Here is a 25,718-nt window from a genome sequence, read left to right as displayed (position 1 = left end):
TTGGTACCATCTAAAAACTAACTATATCGGTAAATCGCCTATTATGTATTAATGTTTGGTATCACTCTCCCATTCCCCCACCAGTCATATTGAAACTTTACAGACCTTTTAACGAAGATTCTAAAAATGTTCTGTAAAAATTTTAACCTTGTAGGATTTACGGAAACAATGTGGCAGGTTTAAATAAAAATATCAATTTCGGGTAAACCGCATTTTTTATTCATTAAAAAGTAGCTGGTAAAAATCATTAAAACTAGATGATGTATTGTTAACAGGTGTTCAAATTGAATAAAACAAGTTGATAATTAACCTTGGTTCACTTTCTTTTCTAAACATTTAATTTTTAAAGTGAGATTTACAACTGAACAAAAAATTAAATGTTGTGCGTGGACGATTGTATTTTACAATCTAGCAGAGTCCACACGATCAATGTGAAAATAATGTTTTTATTTGGAAGCCGCCATTTTTTTTCTATAAATCCTAAAAGGTTAAAATTTTCAAAGAATATTTTTAGAATCTTCGTTAAAAGGTCTGTAAAATTTCAACAGAATCGGTTGAGGAATGGGAGAGTGATAATAAATCAAAAGCGTATACCTCTACGTGGGACATTCTGTATATATCAGTGATTCCAAAACTGTGCGTCGCGACGCCCCAGGTAACCGCGGCCTTTTCACAGGGGCGCTGCGAAATATTGTAAAAGCTTCATAATCAATTGAACAAAGATATTTATAATTATTAATTTATGTTAATAAAGTAAAAATATAATGAAAATACACGAGTTTTATTTATTTTTATCTCTTACCTACGAGTAGTCATACTTTTACTGAGGTTAGGGCGCCATGGAAAAAATTTAATTGAAAAAGGGTTCCGCGAGTCGGAAAACTTTAGGAACCACTGGTATATATAATGATAAAAATTAATAAGCTTTACAAATGATTTTAATGCTTTACAAAAGATTTAAGATCACCGCGGTTTCATTGTGATAGATTGTTCAGGTTATAATTTTATTATGTTTTGAATTAAAATTATTATTAGTTATTTTATGAATAGTAATATCGTAATAATAATTAATGATAAATTTGTTATTGGTTTGATGATTTAATACAGCAAAATTAATTATTAATAAAATATTCTATTATAAGCTTAGCGGATTTATTTGATAGTATGAGTCCATCATTATGAAATTTAATAACGGGTTAATCCAAGAAGCGCTATGCTTGTCACTGAAGGTATTTTACAACACATTATTGAATATGTTAATGCTGCTGCATAACTTAAAGTAACTTAGCGCTATTGAATTGGTGCTGTGGTTTTAATATAGTAATGGAGTTACAATTTTGCAGTTTACTAACAATTTGAATAACAAGAGTAAGAAATTAATATAACATCCGCTTAATAAAGTTTTAATTAAAATAATATTGTTCATGTCAACAAATTGTTCGTTTTTATAATATTTTTTTATTTATTTATTAATTTTTCTTATTAATCCAAGTTTTTATTACGCAGTTATTAAAGTTTTTTGATTGACAGCCTATTTTAATTTTTACATTTTATAAAACTGTTTCTGATTGCAAATAACATTCATTTATTTTATATATAAATCCTTAGCAGTTCTTTGTCAAAGAAGTTTCAAAGAATCATTGTAAATGGAGCCCGTTTTGAGAGAAAAAATCTTTTTTCTTTAGATGGTCGCCGTTAACAACAGAGCTTCCCGTAACTTTATTGAAGAAGGTATTCAAAGCTAATTTTCTCCAAAAGATCCTTTTAAAAAACAACTCTCGAGTAACCTGAAAGAGAGTCATTAATAATTTGAAAGTAGTATATACGTTTTTTTTCTACTCGGGAGAGGAAAATTTAGATAGTAAACACTTTCGTAAAAAGTACGTGTATATTTACATTTTTTTATGTATTTCAATTATATGTGAATCTAATAAAATTTTTACGGTTAAAAGTATTTAAAAGAAATTATATTTATTTAAAAGAAAAAACCACATTAATAAACCCTTAATGATTTAAAATTTTAAAAAAATCAACTGTTTTTAAAATTAGGCTTATTTTTTTTTTAAATTTAAGCGACTATTAATAGTACACGTAGTTTTAATTTACTTTTTACTTTAAAGGAACTGTATTTAATTAAAAGTGTATAAATAACGTTTTTATGAGAGTTTAAGTGCATTACGAAGTTCTCCTGAAATTTCCATAACCTACTCTGTTCGTGAAAATAACGAAAAAAATTCATAATAGACATATGTTTTAAAATTATTGGTTTGCGAGTGAAAGATTTCGTTTCGATTTCAGCTACACCGGTGAAATGAGATCGTACTGGAATTTTTTTTAAATTAACGCGCAAAATTAGTGACTTATGTTGTATGACCTGAAAAATTGAATAAAATAAGTCTCAGAATCTTATCTGCGGTAGGTTTTGAGAAATCTGGGGTGAAACCAAAAAATTGGGGTAAAAACCCTTTTATTTATGTTTAACGTACTTTAACTTTGTTAAATGGATAATAAACAGGTAACACTTTTAAATAAAACTTGTAGTTTTATTTGTGAACAAATTATTTAGTTTTAATTCAATTGTGAACAAAATGTTATTTGATAAGTTGAGTAAAACAAAGAAAAGTTAGAAAAATTAGAATTTTAATTAGAAACTGTATATTACTATATTTGTCAGAAAATTTTACTTATTTAACGTAAACAAAAATCAAATTCTTTTTTGTTGATGTGAAAAATTTGTAAAAACAAAATCTACTGTTAAAAATTACCTGTTAAAATTTAAAAAAGAATTGGAAATCACACAATTGTAAATAAAAATTACAATTTTTTTTATTAATGACAAATACATTAAATTTTTGAAAAATTATTATTTCAAAGTTGGTAGTAAAATAACAACAGCTGATAAACAATGCACAATACTGCATGAATGTTTAAGTCATTCTGTGTTCTGGGCACTGTGAACTGTGCTGTCCTTAGCAAAGGTTATCTGTGAATTTTAGTTTGAACGTGATTGGTTTGCCATTGAAGTAATGCCGAACTTATTTACAACAGAGGAATGCGCAGATTTGATCAGGGACGGCTCGCGTATAGGCACTGTGGAACTGCACCACCTCTATTTCCACTTGATATTACCAATAACATTTAATATAATGAGTCCTTTTCGTTAATCCATTCTTTATACTAGTACAATATATAATCCTTAACCTTAATATTAGTAGCCATCCGCCAGTTTATGTAAAATACACAAAATGGACTGTGTATGTGTATGGACGTCCTACAAATTTTAGTCCGAGTTTATTTTACCCGGAAAGCTGAAATCCGATCGAAATATTTCATTAGCTGTAACTCGCAAACGAAGGATTTTAGGACATATTAATATGGACTTTTTCAATTTATTTTTTTGCGAGTTGAATAGGTTATAAAAATCCCGGGAGAACTTCGTGATACACTCTGCATATAAAATATTGCTCTTTGATTTGTAGTATATTTAATTGTCAGTATAAAAAAAAAAGAATTCGTTATATAAATACCGTATAATGTAATTCTTATTTAACTTTTTTATTTTACTAGTCCGAAGCAACTTCGTTACAACTTAATTTAAAGTTTATTTTCTTAGCTATTCATAACAGAAATTGTAATTTAACTTAACTAGCATTCGTTGTTGACAAATGGAAACTCAATTAATTTTAGAAACTGTATAGAAAAGATGTACGTATTTAAAGAAAGATTTATTTCTTTTCTTCTAAATGAAAAGTAATTAAACATAATATCATTGATTTTTTCCTTCTTTTAACTTTGACAACGAATACTGTTCTTTAAACTAAATTAAAAAAGCAAATTTTTTTTTCAGATTTTTACAGGAAAAATAATTTTTATCTAAATATAGCTATCATGTGTAAAATTAATTATACAAATAATCATTTGACTCTTCTTTTTTTTTAATTTAGATGAATTTTTTATGAAATTAATCTATAGAAGAAAGAATATTTATTTAAATGTTTTTAAGTTTTTTTTTTATTTTTATTTCAGTATTCAAAAAAAGAATGATATGCTGTTACTTCGTTACGGAAGTCGGGAATGATTAATAATTTCAGTAAATTATCTTTAGCCAATTTAATTATTACTCTAATTATAAACAAAGGATTTACGTATAGTTTAATAAACGAAATCCTTCCTATTTAATAACTAAAAAAAAAATCAAGTAAAATAATTCAATTTAATCACGTTATTAGAATTAACGTTATTTTATCTGGTCAGCTACAAAATCACATAACACTTTTTTCGTTTTTTTAAAAAATAAAACAACATAAATAAAAGAAATGAAGCTTAACTATAATGTATATTTTTAATTAGGTAGTAATCTGATTATACAGGTTAGCTAAGGGATTACATTATATTTCATATATAATCATCTGTCTCTGAAGAGAAGCTATGGAAATTCCATTATAGAATTAGATTAAAATATATTTTCAACTTATAATATGCGAAATGTAATGATTGGAGATAAATCTCTTCATTTATCTTTATACGTTTATCTATCTTTGTATCTCTCTCTCTCTCTCATTTCTCTCGTCTTTCATTACATAAATTAATATTTTTTTAAAATCGAAAATAGAAATTTTAATAATTCGTTAGAAAGTTATTGAAAGATTTCTTTGAAGGAAAATTATATTTTGAGGCAGTATTTTTTACTTTAGCGTGTAAAGTAATTAAGCTTTGTTCTCACACCAAATATATATATTTATATACAAATATTTATATTTTATTGTATGTGTAAAAAGTAAAGATTTTTTCAACACTTCAATTAATTAATTTATTCAAATAAATGATGATTAATTTATTTATTCAATTAATAACAAAAATATACTTAGGTTCTGGGAAAGACGGTTAGATAACAAAACTTACATCTCAGAAAATAACATACTGAAAATGAAAGTTGTTGAGTAATGGATAAAATTCCATGCTGTCAATATCTTGAATTTTTTGATGTGAATTAATTTTCTTTTGTGTTGTTAATAACAGTCTAATAAAATTTAAACGTAAGTTAATTCGAGCTTATAACTAACGTATATAATACGTATATATATATATATATATAACGTATATAATTAACTCAAGGAGATTTTTTCTACTCCTTTCAATATTTACATTATCATGTCTTGAGATTTTAGCAGAAGAAAATAAGTAAGATTTACGTTTAAAAAATTAGATTTAAAAATATTTGCATTAAAATTTATATAAATATATAAACTAATTTAACGCTAAGCTAATCTGGCCGCCGGATTAGTTTAGGTAATTAAAACTCCTAATCGCGAAATCAGCTGATTTTCGAAGCCGAGAGTTCTAAAGTTTGAGTTCTTGTAAAAGCAGTTATTTTATATGGATTTGAATAGTAGACTGAGGATATACCGATGTTCTTTGGCGATTGGGTTTCAATTAACTACACCTCACAGGAGTGGTCGACCGAGTTTGTTCAGAACTACACATTTACCGGTGCATTTACACTTACATTTGTGCAGCTGCAGGCCTGGTAAGCCGGTCGCAGTAATTGCATTTGCGTATATATATATATACACACACACACACAGAGAGAGAGAGAGAGAGAGTGAGAGAGAGAGTGAGTGAGTGAGAGACAGACAGACAGACCGATCTGAGAAAACTGACTGAAATATCCATATGTATCTGTGAGCATGTTATTCTTTCATTCAAAAACTACTAATCTATAACTCATTGAGTCGAAATTTTGCATGAACATAGTTTTTGTATCTAGAAAGAGCATAGGACTGTTGCCGTTAAGAAATGTTTCACATTTTGAAGATGGTGGCCGTTTTAGTAACTATCAGTAATAACCAAACTACTTTCCTTACCGATAATCAACTTACTCGAACTATGGTCAAATCAAATTCAGACACCACTTGCAGTATTTAAAATGAAATTTTCCACAAAAAACTTCTCTAAGCATCATCTATTTTTATCATCACTGGTGACAGCGCTAGTGGCCAAATTTTGTACTAATGAACTACGCGAGTCGAGATTTGATATATTTTGCTATGAAATGAGGGCTCAACCGAATCTGTAAGTTATCAAAATAAATTTTTATATACTCTTAAAGTTATGAAGTACTTTTGGAATCACCCGGTATAATGCACATACACGATGAACAGATAACAATTGGGCTGAGAGGCAAGTGGAATACAAGTGAACGAAATGAAGTTTTGAATACACAGGATGCTTGAGGTTCGATAAAATTTCAATCTATCTTAGCAGGATTGAGATCCGTATAAAGAGTTGGCGACAATACATCGAAAAATGAGAAAAAATAAAATGGTTCATTAGCTGTTATTTTATAAACCTTGTAGAAAGCGTGTTGTAAATGGCCTGTGTAATGATAGGATTATACGTAGCTTTTTGTTACTGAAATTGACGATCAGCCTACATCGGGTATTAACAGAATTGTATAATAGTGAATCTAATAAATCAATTTTTATTACTAGACAGTCTACATTTTTCAAAATCGTTCGTTATTTAATTATTTTCTTATGTATTCCTTAATTTATCTATTAGTAAATTAATTCAAATTATTTTTCCACACTTGATTACGTTTAATCTTTTATTCATCGCCTTCTAACTTCTCCTTTTTTTTCTCCCTTTGTACTAGGATTTCTTTAATAAAAGTTAATATACTTTCTTTAACTACTAGTTAATATAATATACTTCTAAAGTTCTTTATAATTCCTTGGATCTAGTGACCTTCAAACTTTGTACCCTTAAAAATTCTTTCTGCATTCATCCTCGTTACACTCGTTTCTTTGTCTCATTCTTTATTCTGCGTAATCCATCACGTATGTCACTTTTCTTACGTTTTTCTTTCTAAGTAAGTCTTACAGAAAAAACTAAGTTTGTTTTATTCATTTTATTTTTTTTTAAGTTACGCTCTGTTCTTTTTCTTAATCCTTTATTTTAGTTGTTTATCTTTTACTTCCATCTTTAGCATAAAATACAGACAAACTTAATATGTTAGAATATATAGGGATGCTTATTTGATAAATTTGACTTATAAGATATAGAAAAAACCAAATTTTTTTAAATACGTACAATGAGGTACCTAGTAAAATTATTTAAAAGAGGATTTTATACGTAAATAAAAAAAAAATTGACAAATTATTGCATGATTTTGCCAGCCAAAATTAGAAAAATCAGAGCGGCAAAAAAATAGAATATATTTTTTTTTTTGACATGTAAAATAAATTTTAAGAAAACTTTTGTAAAAATATCACATTTATTGGTTAAACTTAATAAATTCGTTTATATGAAATATTTTCTAAATCTAACATCCACTTCAACAGAGGATAAAATAAAAATAAAAATTAAAAAAAAAATCTTTCTGGATTTTAGGTCTGAAGTCTAGTAGACCTTCAGCGGTGGGCGGGTCGGACGTCCGGAAAAGGAGGTTGGCGCGTTTCTGTGAGGCTGGAGGGCCTTGTGGGATACCCAGTTAATTTGGATGGACAGGGAGGGCAGAGTGCTGAAACGGCACCATAAGCTGCGTATGCTTAATTACTGGACCAGTTACCTAACGGGACTTATTAAAAAAAATGTCTGTAATAAAAAAACAAAAATTATAGTCATTTCTTGATAGCTCCATAATAAATTAATTTAATTTAATTTTTTTTTTTTTAATATTTAAACCCAAAGAATATTGAAAAAAAGGAAAACATATATTTCAATTTTAACCGGTGGTGTTTGATTTTTTGGAAAAAAATGGATTATATATACACTGAGATCATTTTACCGTGAAAATCATTACACTATACATTATAATTTCATTATGGACTATAATACAGAGATACATTTCATTTGGATTCATAGAATGTACGAGTAGTAGTTATGCACATCTGGTAATGTCTTACAGCAAATGTTGCAATTGTTCACCATATTCCTGAAGGCAGATCCGAACATTTCATACATACTTTTTGACATCCTTGGCTAGACATCAGCGCTTATGGAATTCATCTTAAGAAATATGGTGGGAAGGATTCGGATCTGCTTTCAGGAAGACGGTGGACATATCCGAAACTTGCTGTAAGAAATTACCAGTTGTGCGTAACTACATTCATGGTCAAATCAAATGTTGAGTATCTCTGTATTATAGTTCATGGTGGAATTATAGTGTATAGCATCATAATATGCACGATAAAATGATCCCACTGTATATGTGTTTAAGTTTATGCAAATTTGCTTTAATAATGTTTCCTCGAAAATTCCTTTGAAGAAACTCTAATCTAGTTGTTTGTGATATTCCCCACTCCCTTAACGAATTTTGAAAAAATTAATATAATCAATGCTATATATATACAAAGAAATATTTGAGCCAAATTTGAAAAAAAGAAAATTGATCAATCCTGAGATATAAGGCCAAACAAATACAAAAAAAGAAAAAAAAGTACAAAAATATATTTGATTACACATAAAAAATTATTTTTTTAAAAAAGCTTTAATTTAAGTAATATTAATATTAACATTAATAAAAAAAGGAAACAAATTAGAAAAATTGGTATTGATATTAATTTATGGGATAAACTATTATTAAATAGAATTGTTATAATTAATTTAAAATCCACAAATTAAATGAATACTCGTAAGTAATGTTTATTATATATACTATTAAAAACAGCTTACCAATATATTATTTGATTTCCTCAAACGTTTTCGGTTATTCTGCCATCTTCATGAGGAAATTTATAATAATTTAGATCTAAGATATATAAAAAATGTAAAATTAACATGAATTTTATATAACAATTGGTCGTCGTAAGATAAATTAAAATAATTATAATCATTTACATAAATTACAATAATTATTTTAATTTAACTTATGACTTTAACAAATCTTATGCTAACAATTGTTATATCTCTAATTTTATCATGTGAACTTTATATTTTTTATATATTTTAATTCTAAATTATTATAAATTTTCTCCTGAAGATGGCAGAAAAGCTGAAAACGTTCGAGGAAATCAAGTAATGTATTGGTGCGCTGTTTTTAATATTATATATAATAATTATATTTTACCAAAGTGCCCATGTTTGAAAAACTTAGGTATTGCTTATTTGGAGATACGTCATCAAATGCCGGTGTGAAAAAATAATGCGTTAATTATCTAATTTAAAAAAAAAATTAAACTATTTAATTAAAATGCTGGATAAGTTATATATATTTGTTTGTAAATTTACTAAGAAAATTGAGGCAATCTTTTTTCATACATAAAATATCATCTTTCATTAAATTATCAACTCAATAACTTAATTTATAAACACAAACGCATAGTATAAAATAATTACCGAATTAAAAAGATTGATTGATTTTTCATTTTGTTGTAAGATAAATTAAAAAAAAAAAAGCTTTCGACAAAGTAGAAAAAATACTGATGACAACAGTGTAACATTCAATCTTGAAAGTAACAGTAAGATGAAAAGAGATAGAATTAAAGGGTTGAAGAGAGAGAGAGTGAGTGATAAAATAGGGGAGAGAAGAAAAGAAAAAAAAAGGTCACGTACTTTTGTGTTGTAGTTCGTTCTCTTCGTAAATGAATGAAGTTGGATAAGTGATAAAAGAAAAGTTTAAATTTATCCTATGGTTATGTAACTTTTTAAGATTATTTTATTAAAAAAATAAGGTAAAGCATTTGTAAAAAAAAAAGTTTTTATCTTAATTCCAAATAATTTTTTGATAATATTAAAACAGAATAAGCTGCACATTAATTTAACTATAAGATAAAATGTTAAAATTTATTTTTAATCTTATATAGGTTGTATGCAGAAAAAAATATATATAATATATGTATGTATATATTAACCGGGTGATATTTAAGTACGGAAACAGATTTATACTGCATATCTGAGAAGTATTTGGAGGCAGAAAGAAATGGGGTTCTTCATAATTAAAAACATTTGATGTGGATACAACATGACTTCCTTGTACGCCTATTAAATTATATATACACATTTTTATTAAGATGAAAAGAACGTAAAATTTTATTTCATTAATAACATCTGATATTTTTTTATTATTGAATTATTTTACGTAATTTTTTTTTTTACAATCAGAAGTTAATAATTATTAATAAATCAACATATTTAAATTAAAAAAAGAAAAGGTTAATAAAAAAAATATGAAGTCGGATTTGAACCGATGTGCCTTCCCCTTCTAAGATCCAAATATTTCATTAATTAAAATTTTATTTGGCTATAATTCTGGATCCAATAAAAATTAGTACCACTTATGATATACCGTCGAACAGCTGTCAATGAGGGCTCATTACTGCAGTTAAGAAAAATTCCAAAATCGAAATTTGTTTGGATTTTGGCTTTTTTGAATCCTTTTGGTCCAATCAATTGCAATCAAAAGGAGAGAATCACAACTAAATGTTACAATAATCCAAAATGTCAACGTCCTACGGCTAATTATTTTTGAGTTATGCGAGATACATACGTACAGATGTCACGCCGAAACTAGTCGAAATGCATTGAGGGATAGCCAAAATGGTTTTTTCAATTGAAATCTGAAAACCGAAATTTTTCGCGATCATAATGCTTTCTTTTCTTCGTACAAGGAAGTAATAAATCTGCATTATGATGGGTTTTTAATTTTTGTCCGCCATCTTGGATCTGCCATATTGAATCAAACTTTTTTTTTTAGATAGAAAGAACATATGATACATGATTTTGATTTAAATTTTTACAAGAAAAATCATTTTTTGTTAAACGTTTTTTGATAAACTTATTAAAAATTGCAACTTCAAAAAATAAATTTTTGGAAATTTGGAGTCGAACAAAACATTTATAATTGGCAAAAATTGAAGCCTCTGCAATATTTATTTGAAATATATTTTGACCTAAGAATCTGTTAAAAATGTATTATTTTTTTATTTTTTAAATTTATTATTATTGGTAAAACGATATCAAAATTTTTCTTTTCAAAAGATTAAAATGAGGTAATACTTAAAAGACTGTAATTCTATTTTGGTCGTAGAAAAAAACTTGAATTACCTAAAATTTGTAGTTTTTGAGTTTTTCATAAAAAAAAAGGGAGATGAAGTTGGATTCAAACCGATGTGCCTTCCCTTTGTAAGATCAAAATATTTCATTAATTAAAATTTTATTTGGCTGTAACTCTATAACCAATGAAAATAAGTACCACTTATGATATACTGCTGAAAAGCTCTCAATGAGGCTTATTACTGCAGTTAAGAAAAAGTCCAATTCCAAATGTGTTTGGTTTTTTGGATACTTTTGGTCCAGTCAATTGCAATCAAAAGGGGAGGTGCACAACTAGATCCTACAATAGTCCTAAATCCAAAATTTCAACATCCTACGGCTAATAGTTTTGGGTTATGCGAGATACATATGAACAGATGTCACGCCGAAACTAGTCAAAATGAATTCAGGGATGGTCAAAATGGATATTTCCGTTGAAAGCTGAAAACCAAAATTTTTCGCGATCACAATACTTCTTTTACTTCGTACAAGGAAGTAAAACTACCCCTGTCGAGCAATCTAGATTCCTAAATTACATTCTAAAACAAACATTTACCCAAAATTTCATTATTACCGTAATCAGTTCGTTATTACTATACTGTTTTATGTTAATTTTATTGTACTAATATGAAACATATTTTTTACTAAAGCATAATCTTTTTAAGTTTGCTATTTTAATTGCGTAGTCTTACAAATTTAATTAAAACAGACTATTGTTTGTGGAGGTAAAAAGATTTTCTATTAAAATAGTTATTTTTTTTATCAAAATAGAGAACAATTACTCATGTAAATGCAAAATACATTTAAAAATCTCATACTTGTCCACTTTCTCTTTTTTTAATATATAACATTCCTTTTTTGATGAATCAGGAAGGCTTTATTCGATAATTTGGCTAAAGTCGGAGGTTAAATCGCATTTAAAACTTCAAAATAGGCCAAAACAATCCACACAATTACAAGAATTTTTTTTTTTTAATTCCTATGTCTTTAATACGGATTCAACGAAAAAGAAAAGATCAGCGATAATTTTAAAATCAAAAATTTAGGAAAAATTAATTCTTAGAAATATATGATCTTCTCACATAGGAATTCAAAGCAAGGCAAGCAGTCCTATCCAAAGGAGTGTTTCAGGGCTCAAATATAGGGTACGTGTCTGCTCATAATTCCTCGAAAGATCGTGTGTGATTTGTACCCACGATATTAGAGTAGCATATTATCAACTAATTTTCTTTGACCGGATAAAGCAATATTTCTTTTTTTATATAAAACATTTTCAAGCTTCCCTTAAAAAACTCATGCCCATCCTCTGAATACGCCAAGAAGTTTAAAGCTATGGTAAAAATGGATCATATAAAGTATTAGTGAAGGGTTTTATGTTAATTAAAAACGAGTATTTTAAAATCCGTTAAGTTAGTAAATCTGTCTACTACCATGTGAAATGTGAAATAAAGTAAGAAGAATAATGATAATAATACTTTTCGATTAGCACTGGTTACAAAAAAGTATTTGTATTCTCTAAAAAAAAAAAAAAAAAGGCAAAGGCTAAAGGAAATGGATTATATCTTCGAACAAACGAAACAGCAACGTCGGTTTAGAGCTAAGAGGAACTTAGTATCAAGAACCGTACAAATGAAAAGTTGAAACATCCCACTACAGAATGATTATCAAATATATAGCGAAGTCTGTACAATAGAAACAGGTTACAGATATAATACACATCACGTATATAGTGCAACATGTCAAAGGGAATTATTTTCGTTCTTTATTTGGTTCTCCAGCTCTCTACCACAACGTTTCCTGGCGCTAGTATCAAATCTGTAACAACATTCTACCAATCATTCGCTCTCTTTTCCAATTTTTTTTCTCTCTTTAATACATTTTCTATAATCTCACTGCAGTAGAGTAGATAAATCCGACTATACGGGAACTTTATAATCCACTATATTGCAGAATTTTTTTTTTTTAATAAAAAAATATATACTAAATCAAACAAAAAATCAAGTTATAAAAAAGAGAATACTCAGTATGAAAGCTGCATATATATATATATATATATATATATATATATATATATATATATATATATATATATATATAAGTTACGAACATTACCTTTATTATACGTCTGAATAAGATCATATTGGATTATATCCAATTCGTTCTTTTAGTTCGTAAAAGCAATAAAATCCGAAAACTATCCTTTAATAAAAAGCAATCATAACTTTTAATCTACTCTAATGAAACAAAACTTTTCTTTTATTTTTATTTTTTTAACTTTTTTTGGTGGTTCGTCTTATTAATTATTCCATGATTTCTATTTATCTTTTTTTTTCGTAGGGAAAAGTAACAATTTAAAATTAAAAATGTTTTTATTTTACAAAATATAAATAGGTTAAAAGATTTTTATTTGAAATAGTTATCTAATCTTAAATATTTTACTTATAAGATAATTAATGATTAATTTATAATTTTTTTAGCACAATTAAATACCTACAATCTGTTCCCTTGGAATAAAGTATATCTAAGTAGATTGTTTGTTAATTGACTTGAAGGAGTGAAAGCCCAACACCAACTAACTTCTTTACATTCAATTTTATTCTGGCTGACACCCTGTAACAGCTGCTGAATGATAATGAATTTTTTTAGCATATGAAAAATGCCATCCCTTTCCGGGGCTCGAACCCAGAACCTCCAGATTAAAGGTTGATATGTTACCATTCCGTTACAGACATCGGAAATTTAAAAATAAAATGCTGTAATATTAATACGAGTATAACCACTATTAACTACCGGAACATTAAATAGTATCTTTTAGTTGCACGTAGTAGTTATGGACAAAAAATAATAAAGAACTCAAACTTGAATAAATCATTTTCAAGAGCAGTAGATATTCTACGTCCTATTAATTCTACGTAGATAAATACATAAAAGGATGTTCATTTACCGGTTCACTGGTACGGTGGTCAACATTCAGCGGTCATCAATAGGAACGGAAATTGAAAAGTAAATCGATTCAAAATAGGTATTGTCAACTAGTTAATAAATTTCGCCAAGTACACCATACATACGTGCCTGTAAAACCACTTGAAGCTGTGGAATTCAGGTTATTATCTGAAATTTAATGTCCTAACCGTTAAATAGGAAAATTTCAGGGTCCTAAAACCATTCAAAATAACCATAAATCAACACGGATATTCATTTACTTAATTTTTTTTAAAATAAATGAGATTAAACATTTTTCACCTGGAACAAATTTTCACCTGTATTACACAAAATGTTACCTGCTAAATTGAAGAAGTATGTATAACTCATTCTTTCAGTACAGGAATAGGTAGATTAAGCTGTTGCTTTCCATTGTCAGTTCGAGTCATTATTATTGATGACATATAAAACAATTGCCATAAAACAAGCACCAGTCTGAGATGCTTTCTATTATAGTAATGATGTTACTATAATAGAAAGTCTGTTATAGTATAACATACATACAATACTACCAGGAATGTCTTTTTTAAGGCTGAACATTACATCCATATCGGTGGGTTTGGCATTCTGACATACTCCTATATGTTTAGCTTACTGAAAAAGGCAACGGAAATCTTCCTCATTCCTCACTTCTCTAGTAAGTCTAGCGTGGGATTCTTGTTATTTTTAAGGGTGGCTTAATTTTTTTAAAGTAATTTATGACTCATGCTAGAGTTTCTAGGATCATTTCGGTTATAAAATTAGAATATAACCCCAAAATATAAAATGAGTGTTACAAGATGGGGAAACAGATTATCCCTGAAAAGTGATTAAGGAAATAAAATGAAAAAAGGTCCATTAACGTATGTCCGAAAATACCTCCTTTTCTCGCCTGTCTGTCTTTTTTAGAGCAGAAATTTAAGTCTAACAAACAGAATTATTCAACAACAAAATTGTATACATGTTTATATTTAATCCGAAATGTTCTACGAAATAAATAAATCTCGTGGTATTAAATTTCACATTTTTTAAAAGTTTTTCCCTCTGTAACTATATTTTTAGTTAAATAATATTTAATTATGTAAAATTTATAGTAATATATTTTGAAAAACAACATCTTACTTATTAAAAGAAAAATAAAACATTTCAAAAGACTGAGTGAGTTAAAGTGAAATTTAATATTGGACTTCAGGATTACTTTTAACTTAATTATTATGAATTGTTTATTTTGGGAGTTCCTTCCCTTATCATATGCTTCTTATCAAGTGACTTTCTTTTTCCTGTTTAGCCTCCGGTAACTACTGTTTAGATAATTCTTCAGAGGATGAAAGAGGATGATATGTATGAGTGTAAATGAAGTGTAGTCTTGTACATCCTCAGTTCGATCATTCCTGAGATGTGCGGTTAATTGAAACCCAACCACCAAAGAACACCGGTATCCACGATCTAGTATTCAAATCCGTGTAAAAATAACTGGCTTTACTAGAACTTGAACGCTGTAACTCTCGACTTCCAAATCAGCTGATTTGGGAAGACGCGTTAACCACTAGACCAATCCGGTGGGTTACTTACTTATGGCTATTCGTACAGTCGTAAATAGACCTTAGTATTAAGAGTTTCTCAAAGAATATTGGTCCGATTATCCGGTTATCAGAAATTGCACACCAAACACCAATTTTTAAATCGTAGAGTGATTTTTTATTAGTTTAATTTGGGTTTTTTGTAGCCCAGTGCCGGTTATTATGAGAATTAACAAAGCCGGATAAATGGAACGCGCTTCATCTGTTGAAATAGAAATAAAAGGATCAAGGAATCCTTCGCTAATATTCTGTTAAGAGTCACTCGCAGTAACTTACTCGTTTACTCTTATCGTGATGTTTAATTCATGCACTACACTCACACGAGATAGGGTTTCATTTGTAAATCATGAAGTATACTCCGATACCATGTTCGAGTAACTCCTGTTTGTAGGGCTAATCGTCGTGTTGTCTTGTTAGAAATCCTTCCGTTAAAATTCGCTATATCAGCGACAACTTTCGGAGTTCGAACAGTCGGTAGTTTTACTCTCATCGCATCGGTAACAGAGCCGGTTTTTGTCACTTTTTACTAAATCTGAATTGTTGATTTTGCAAGAACAATACTTCAAGGCTACGTCTCTTGAAACCTTTCACGAACCAAATTTCAACAATGAAAACATACTACTCAACTGAATACACCACGATGCACAAATATTACAGACTTTTGAACGGGAGGGGAAGACATATGAGTAAGTAAATGACCTTCAACTAAATGCAGAATGCGACAAACATACTATCTTCTGACACAGTATGTTTCAGAAGATACTGTGTCATATCAAATACTGTGTCAGACGGCTGAGATCGGTTTTATACGGCCCATCCGGTATATATTTTTTAACAAGAAAAATTATCATATGACTAAAATGAAAATAGAAAAAAATATTAGTCTACTGCCAGAAACTGGTTCTGAAATTATATGACGTAGAAGAACCAGTATATTAAGGCCATACCAGACTTAGAGTTTAATATATAATATCTAAAAAAAAAATCTTCTAGGAAATTGATGGGTGTTAATCTTGCAGAGGTATTTGACCTGGTAGTTAGGAATAGTTGTTAAAATTTACAAAATCATTATGGATTTACTGATCTAAGATGAACATGTTCAGCCTAAACTTCTCCATATTTTGTATAGTGGTTTTTAAATTTCAACCAGATGATGTTTTGTTTTTATGCCATTAAATGTATGAAAACAGAATTTTTAATAAAATAATACATCCATTTAAGGTTAAATATCTTATATTTAACTTAATGATTATATTAGAAATAGAACTTAGCATACGAAAACAGATTTATCACGTGTTTTAAAAATTCTGTTGCTTCATTAAACTGCCAGCAGTTTTATTAACAACTATCTTTACTGATTGTATAAAAAATAATTTTTTCATTTCTAAGTCATGAAAACATGATTAAAGTCATTTTCATGATTTAGTAATGTTATATATTATTTTTTGAAAAATCAAATCTGAAATAACATTTTCCTGTAAAAGAAAATGTAATTGCAGTTTTTATGCGCAAAAAAGTTTGTAATTTTTTCTTTTGTTTTTTCAACATTGTATGGAAATTTTATACAACATAAAACAATCAGTTTTTAATTTCATATGCAAAGTTGTTTACAGAACATATTTAATTGTTAATGGTAATTTTGTAATGCAGAATAATTTTACGAAGAAATTAATTTGATTATGATAAGTAAAATGTATTATTATAGTAAAAGCTGTTTAATTATGATGTAAGAGAATTAATTATTCAGTAACTTTATACATTATAACTTGTACAACAAAAACTATTAATTAATTAAGATAAATGTTTTAATTAAATTTTGCATAATTACACAAATTATCTTAAAATTAGATTACTTCTATCTCATCATGTATTTTCAATAACAAACAATATAAGGAAAATATAAGAAACGAATTCCTTTTTATTCTTGACATTAAACTTAAATTCTATAAAATAATAATAATATTCTGTTTTACTAATTTAGTTAAAACAAAATATGCGATGGTTTTTATATGACGTTGGTATCATATAAATTATTATTAATAATAATTCAATTATAATATATTTTTTTATTCCGATAAATAATTGAAAACAGGATAATATCATTAAAAATACAATTGCATATTTCAAATTTTATTGTTTACTATAAACTACACTACACTTTAAATTTAGCATCAAGTAAATTGATTAACTCATTCTAACAGTTTATTACTTTTTTTAAATTTATAATATTTTTTTTTTTAATTTAATTAAAAATAAATTTTAATTTGAAATAGATATTTCTGAAACGGAATTGTGAAAGATGGAATTAAATAGATAATTTTTACAGTTCTCACTTTTTAATTATTATGATATAAAACCTGATAGATAGAATAACAATGCCTTCTTAAGTGAAATCGAAAGAATAACTCTGTTGATGTTAATGATGTTCGGGTATAATGACAGAGTTCGGCCTTTACAAGAGGTATGTGATTTATTTAATAATATATTTCCAAACAGAGAACCAGTAAGTAAATCGGTTGTGATCAAATCAGTACAACGATTTGAAGAAACCGGTACTGTAAAGGATCTTCCTCGCATCGGTAAACCAAAAACTGTCACAACTAATGTAAAATCATTAGATGTATTCTCGACCATTATTATCTTTTGGGGGTTTTAAAACATAAGATAACAACATTTCATTATCCCCCTAGGTTAAATTTGCGACGTAATGCCGAATAACAGATGCAGTCCATAGGATGTGATGCACTCTTAGTTGGCAGTCGCAGCGAGCACAAAGGGTTCATGTAGTACTCTCAAAGCCTTAGAAAACTTTTATTCCAGACATCCTATCATTACCGGTTATCGGAATATTATATAAGAACATATAATTTTTATTATATATGATTAATTCACGGTAATAAAATCTCATGCTAGAGTATATAATAGATTGTTTTTTGACATTTAATTTTAATTTGTTTTAGAATTTCAAAATAATTTTTTATTACGCATTAAATAAACTTCGTTTTATTACTTAGTAATGAAAGCAGTATAGTAACTTTGTTTATAAGGTCAAAATTATAAAAAAACAAATAAAAAATATGTATTCAATCATAGAGGAAAAATAAAATACGTCTTGATTGTAACAACTTTTTCATATACATTAAAGTGTCTGGGTCTGAAGAGGTTTAAAAAATTCTTTCTTTTTTTTAAATAAATAAAATACTTGAAAAAATATATAAAAATAATATTATTTTATATCAAAATTACATTTTCCTTTAACGAAAATATAGTCGAACATTCTTCATCACATTGTTAAATTATCTGTAACAGACAAAACGAAAATAAATATAATACAAACCACAATTTATATATAACACAGAGTCTGCCATTTATACATATGTTTTTTTATTCATACAAAATTTTATTTTAGGGAATTAGTTAATTTTTCTATATTTTCAAGATGTAACTTTTAAAATTTAATTTAAAAGTATATTTCAGAAATTTAAATCAATTATGACTATCATTTATTTTACGCTTCTCTAAAGTATAATTTTATTATTTAGAGGAGAGTATGAAAAGATATGCGAATATTTTTACGTATTTGCTGGTAAATTAACCATATATGTTGAACTCAGGATAATTTGCTTGAGTTGAAAGCAGAAATAAAAATTTGTAATGAAATGTATTTTACAAAAATCTTCTGTTTTTTTCTATAACCTGCAATAAATTTAGTAGTTCAAAAATAAAAAAACAATTTCATCAACGTTCTGATTTTGTTTACTGCATATGAAATTTCATACATCTAGTCATATGCTTTGCAATGATATTTTGTTTTTTTTTCTGTTATATGATAAAAGAAAACTATGCATGCAATGTTTTAATCAAATATTCATATATTCCATTTTGGGTTTTTTTTTTTTTTTTTTTTTTTTTTTTTGTAAAAATGTTAGCTCCAATATCATATTTTCCAGTATAGTTTCTTATATTTCGTTATCTTTTGTTTTATTTTTTTAAAACACAATTTACATGTCTAAAATTTGAATTTGTATTAGAATTACTCGAAAGTTTTATTTGTTACAGCAAACATCTAAACTATTTAACATAAAATCGTTGACCAGTAAAGTGCTGCGTCCATTGAAAAATAACTTCCTAGTGTACCCCGAAATGTTTTGGCCAGATGGACATTCACTGAATAAAGGAAATATTGAATTTATTATTTTATTGGGAATTTTAGTCTCACCTTTCAGTTTTTACTTTTTTGTACGAAGTAAAGGAAGTATTGTAATCAAGAAAATTTTCGATTTACAGATTTCAACAGAAATATCTATTCTGAACATCCCTGAATGCATTTCGACGTCAGCGTGACATCTGTACGTACGTCTGTATCTCGCATAAATCAAAAACGATTAGCCGTAGGATGTTGAAATTTTGAATTTAGGACTGTTGTAACATCGAGTTATGCACTTCCCCTTTTGATTACAATCCACTTGATCAAAAGTGTCCAAAAAAGTCAAAAATAAAAAAGAAATTGGATTTTGGACTTTTTCTTAACTTCAGTAATAAGCCCTCATTGAGAGATTTTCAACGATATATCATGTCGTACTTATTTACATTGGTTCCAGAGTTACAGCTAAGTAAAATTTTAATTAATTAAATATTTGGATCTTACAATGGGAAGACATATCGGTTCGAATTCGTCTTCATTTATTTTTTTTAATTTTAAATTTATTTTTTTTTAAATTTAAATATATAGATTTATTAGTTATAGCACATGATTGTAAAAAAAAATTACATTAAATAATAATTTAAAAAAATAGCAGAAGTTATTAATGAAATAAAATTTTATGTACTTTTCATTTTGAAAAAATGTGTATATGTAATTAATAGGCGTACAAGAAAGACATGTGTTGTCACATCAGATTTTTTCTATCGTTATGTCATTCTATTTTAATCGTTTTTCTTATTCTTTATCTCAATTTTAGGTTCTGAAAGTGTAGGTCTTATATTTGTAGATCTTCTCGGTGACTACGTAACAAAAGTAAAAGTGCTCCAAATTCCTGTCGAGTAAAGATAGTTGGTCATTCAATGACGAAGTGGTTCTGCATCACTTAGTGAATCGATTAAACCTAGTTGACTACACCACCAAAGAAAGATTAGGCGCTCCCATAACCTACGTTGGCTCTGGACCAAATCTACCATCGGTAAAAATCTTTGTAGAGTCCAATTAATGCGGAAAGGGCTGTTTAATACGTGCCTCCTTCAGTCGCGCGTGATGAGTGTAGCCTGAGCTTTGATTTGAGTTAAAAAGCCCATTGGGTGAAAAATATTAAACCTTGTTGCGTATTCCATATGACATGAGTAACAGGAAGTTAACCTACGAACTACGGATTTAACAGTATTCAATGTGTATATACAAACTACTTTTCTGACTAATGTAGTAACATACCTATTCTAAATAAAATTCAAATTTTTCTAACACTTGTTTGTTTTATTCAACTTATCTTACATCATTTTGTTCAGAATTAAATTCTTTCATGTGGTGGACATGCATCACATGCATCACGTTTTTTTTTGGTGTCCGTATCAGCATTTTATATTAGTTTATATATTAGTTTTCTTTCACGTCGCTGAAGTAGTTATGTGGTGTAAGTGAGAACGTGTCGGATCCGTAACTATGCATACATTGGCTCGAATTTGATTTCATATACATATATTTTTTTTTAAATTTAAATATATTCATTTATTATTAATTATTAACCTCTGTAAAAAATTTTGAATTAAAATGAAAAGTACATAAAATTTTATTTCACTAATAGCTTTATTCGAAAAAACATTTTCGAAAAAACATCAATTTTTAATTTGAAGCTATGACTTTCATATAATCTTACATATCACCATCAAAGATTGTTGTCAAATCCAATCTGAAATATCATCCTAAAATTATTTTTTACCTTTTAATGCGTTTAATTTAAGTGGTTTTTTTTTTATTTTCCACTTTTTAGTGCATTTACGAGTGGTTTTTAAAAGTTTTTTTATAAATTATTTTTTTAATACGAAGGAATAAGCTTGTAAACTACACGTTGAAATTTATTATAGTTTGTTTACAAGGAAAGTTTTTTTAATATAAGAAATAATCTTGCTGTACATTTAACTGGAGTATAATCTATTTTTTAAATGTTTAATCATCTTTTGTATTAATTTTAAATGAAAATAAAACCGTAATTTATAGAGAATTACTTTTTTTTAGAGAGATTATTTTTTTAAATACTGAATGTGACATGAATTTATTGTGTTGTACTGTACAGTATTCTTAGGTATTTTAATGTTTTCATAGTTCTATTTAATATAGAACTTAACAGTTTAAAGCATATGATTTTGAATTTCATATCCACTACCTGTATTGTTTTTAATTGGGTTTTACTCTAATCCTCTCATATATTACATCCTATTTCATGTTTATATCATTTCATCCATTTTTTTCAGGGAGTGCTTTTGTTTTAGAGAATTCAAATTAAATTCATAATTCATGCATTTATTCATACAAGTGCGCGCGCATGCGAATTATTAGACAATATATTTTTATCTCATTTTAATAAAAATTACGTCATTGTAAATGAATGAACTAAAGTACATCTGCCTACGAAATCAGCATTATTGAATTTTTACCTTCACTGTTTACCACATTAGCTAAAGTTTAATCTACCAATTGATTACATCTATACCATTAATATTCTATATTTGCTATTTCTTTTTGAGTATTATTTTAATTTATTTAATTAAGTAATATTAAACGTATTCATTAATTCCATAAATTATGTTTGAAAAACTTTGAAAAGAAAAACTTTGTGGTCAGATTTTTTTAGAATTGACTTTCGAATATATTTATATTAATTTATTTGTTCCGTTTATTTTTAATTAGTTTGTTAAAAATAATAATTTACGGTTAAAATATAAAACACAAGGTATATATAATTGCTTATTTTTTAACGGTTTTTTTAAATTTTTTTTAACAAGATTTCCAATAAAGGTGTTGAAATTTGTTCCACTAATTTATAAATAAAATTTCTTTGAAGAAGGTTGTCTCACAGTGCACATTTTGCTTTGAATTTATAGAAATGATATTACGTTTCTTATAAAAAAATAATAATTTAAACTCTTCTATGTTATAAATGGTAGCATGCTTCTACACCGAATATCCCGGGTTTGATTCGCAACCAGTGAAAATTTATAACTATCAACCTTAACCATATGCTAATAATATTTGAAGGTTGTTGCTACTTAAAGTTGTTATACTTTCTGCAATTGGTTATTTATTTTCATATAATGAAAAAACAATGATATAAGATAAAAATTTAAAAAATCGATTTTCTTTTACTTTGATCGGATACCCCATTCGTAATATTTCCCCCAAAGTTTTTTTTTGGAGTCATGCTTAGGAAGACAAAAAAATTCGGTTAAAAAAATACGAATTAAATAAAAAAATAGCTTTTTTCGAAGGGAAAAAATTTGAGCCAACCCTTTTTTTAATGGTAAGATAAGCTTGTATGCATGTAATAAGCTTAATATAAAGTGAGGTTATGTTTGAAAAATTTTGGGAAAATTATTCCCCAAAAAAACTATTTAGTTCCTTGGTGATATTCACTCCAAACTCTTTATCAACAAATTTCCCTATATAATTGAATTTCTGTTCCAAACTTCATCAAAATCGTTATCCAGTCAAAATTTATTAAATTTCAAACACGCCAATACACATTCTTACGTATATATAAAGATTACCCCTACTTTATTCCTGTTTTTTTGGATCTCTGGGTCATGAAACTTCACGAAATCCTTAAAAACTAAACCCCATTTTTTGATTTATACTACTTTTTTTTCCCGCAGCATAGCTTCTAGAACTACAATACCAAGAAAGTAAAAATTACTTTAAAAGTACTTTATTTTCAAATCAATTGAATTTTTTCATTAATGTATGTTTTATCTTGTTTTCAGGTACGGAGATAAATTACATCCAACGTATTCATAAATCATTTTCCTTCTACTTTGGTAAATATATATATGTATTTTTTTTTTTTAATTAAGATATATTTTTATTTTTTTAGTATAAATTAAGACTGATATAATTATACAGTATTTATAGTAATTTTTCGGTAAACCATCTCCCACTTAAAAGCCCATAATTTTCATATCACTTCTACTTCATACAGTATCAGAATATGTGCTTTATTACTGTTAGTTTTATATGCTTTATCCACATTTGTGTTTGAATTTATTAAATTGTTAAGAAGAAATGTAGCCTAGTACACATATATATTTCTTTTTAACTGAATAGATTTTTTATGAAATAGTTTGCACTTAAAAAATCTGGTTATGTTTTATTTTACTGATAGCAGAATTTCTTTACATTTCCTACTGTAACTTCCACTTCATATGCTTGCATCTCAGATTCCCCTACTGTAGTTATTTTATCCTGTATTAATTTATTAACTGTATGAAAATAGTTTTGTCATATTAATAAAATAATTAAAATTATGTATACATATAAACTATTTTAGACATGAAAAGAATGATTAAAACAAAAATAAATCATAATAATTTTAGTAAACATTTTGAGATAGTTTTAAAAATTACGCTATTAAAAATCTTTTTCTTCTGTTTTTCTATTCAATAATGTATGTTAAACTACTGAAAAAAAGAAAAACTACAACAAAATCAATTTCCTTTATTTTTTTATTTTTGTTGTAGTTTGAATAAATAAATAACACTCTTTTGTTATTTTTTATAAAATTACTTAAATTTCTTCTTTTTTTAAAAATAGTATTAAGTTTAATTTATCTTGAGTAATATTTAAAATATGACAATTATTGTGATTAAAATAAAAAAACATATTAACAATTTTCTTCCAAAAAATCAAAAATTTCCCCTCTCACAATGATAAAGTTGAACAGTGACTAGAATTTAATATTATGTTATTCATTGCATAACTTAAATCCTGTACCTAGGAATATGAAATGGATTATTTTAGCGTTAATAAAAAGTCAAGTATGAACAGGAATCGAACCGAAAATCTTTCAAAAAAAAAAGTCTAAGAATTTATTACTACAAAAAATATTTATAAAAATTTATTGTAGAATGATTTGTTAAAGCTATAAAAAAAATTCATACAAATTGAACCCGAGAAAAGTTTTAAAAGTTTTATTTGTTTATTAGAAATCTATTGGACGTCAAAAAAAAAAAAAATGTTTTTTTTACCCCAATTAATTGGTGTTCACCTCAGATTTCTCAAAACCTGTAGTCCAGTTAATAGGTACTTTCTTGCTAAAAAATTAGTAGACTTTATGGAAGTACATGAGATTGAAGATTAGAGTAAATAAAATTTGTTTATACGCGACTGGACAAAATTTTCTCTAACTGAATAAATGGCGGCCGTTCAAAGGTGGTGAAAATCGGTTTTTCAGTTTTGTAGGCCACGGTAAACTTCTTAGGTGAAAAAGTTCTGAAAAAACTTGTAGGCATTTGTACCTTCAATTTGTCCCAAGGAAGGCTATAGATGCCTTCTTTGGTGTTCGTATAGTAATCCTTTCCAATTGGGGGTTGATTTATCGTACCATACGTATTCTTTACAAAGGTGTCTGTGAGGCTGTAATGTTGTACGCAACGCCGTCTGGGCTCATCGTTTAGAGTTCCAATATTATAGGAACATTTTATTGCGAACCCAGCGTTTTCTATTGTTAACTGTTGTCAGAGGCTACAGAACTTGTCTCGAGAGAGGCAGTCTCTGTGATCGCCGGCATAAAGCCCATTGATATTTTAGTTACGGAACGTAGCAAGCGGTATATTTCTAAGAAGGGAGGCCTTCTTTACTTTTGGTCGTATGCGAGAAATTAAAAGACTAAGGTTTTGGCTCTTGGCAAGGTAGGTGGAACGGTTTTTCTACTGGTCGATACACGCATGGCATATTTCCAAATGTTAGGGAGCAGCAAGCAATTAGGTGGGTCTCCCCTAATCTATACACAACTCAATTCCTTTCAGGACATGGTGCTTTTAGGACTAGTTTGGCTAGGTTTAGTTCGACTGATTCAAGCTTGTGCCCGGACTGTAGAGTCGATGATACTGCGGACCATGTCCTTTTTGTTTGTCCCCGGAACGAGGCTGAACGTAACAGAG

General features: G+C 27.5%; 1 protein-coding gene across 5 annotated transcripts in view; it reads left to right on the top strand.

Moving 5' to 3' along the window:
- The window catches only part of Scp2 (Sarcoplasmic calcium-binding protein 2), an 869,372-nt gene that overhangs the window by 553,356 nt on the left and 290,298 nt on the right, over nt 1-25,718 (top strand). For 2 of the 5 annotated variants that reach the window (XM_075376001.1, XM_075376002.1), the window contains one exon: nt 23,544-23,597. The exons of the other annotated variants lie outside the window; for them this stretch is intronic. The gene's annotated coding sequence lies outside the window, so the exon portion shown is untranslated. The remainder of the gene's footprint in view (nt 1-23,543; nt 23,598-25,718) is intronic. 5 annotated transcript variants of the gene reach the window in all.

This window comes from Lycorma delicatula, chromosome 9 (genome assembly GCF_047948215.1).
Source record: "Lycorma delicatula isolate Av1 chromosome 9, ASM4794821v1, whole genome shotgun sequence".
Lineage (NCBI taxonomy): Eukaryota > Metazoa > Arthropoda > Insecta > Hemiptera > Fulgoridae > Lycorma > Lycorma delicatula.
Note: the sequence above shows the minus strand (reverse complement) of the source record. Positions and strands in the feature narration are given on the sequence as shown.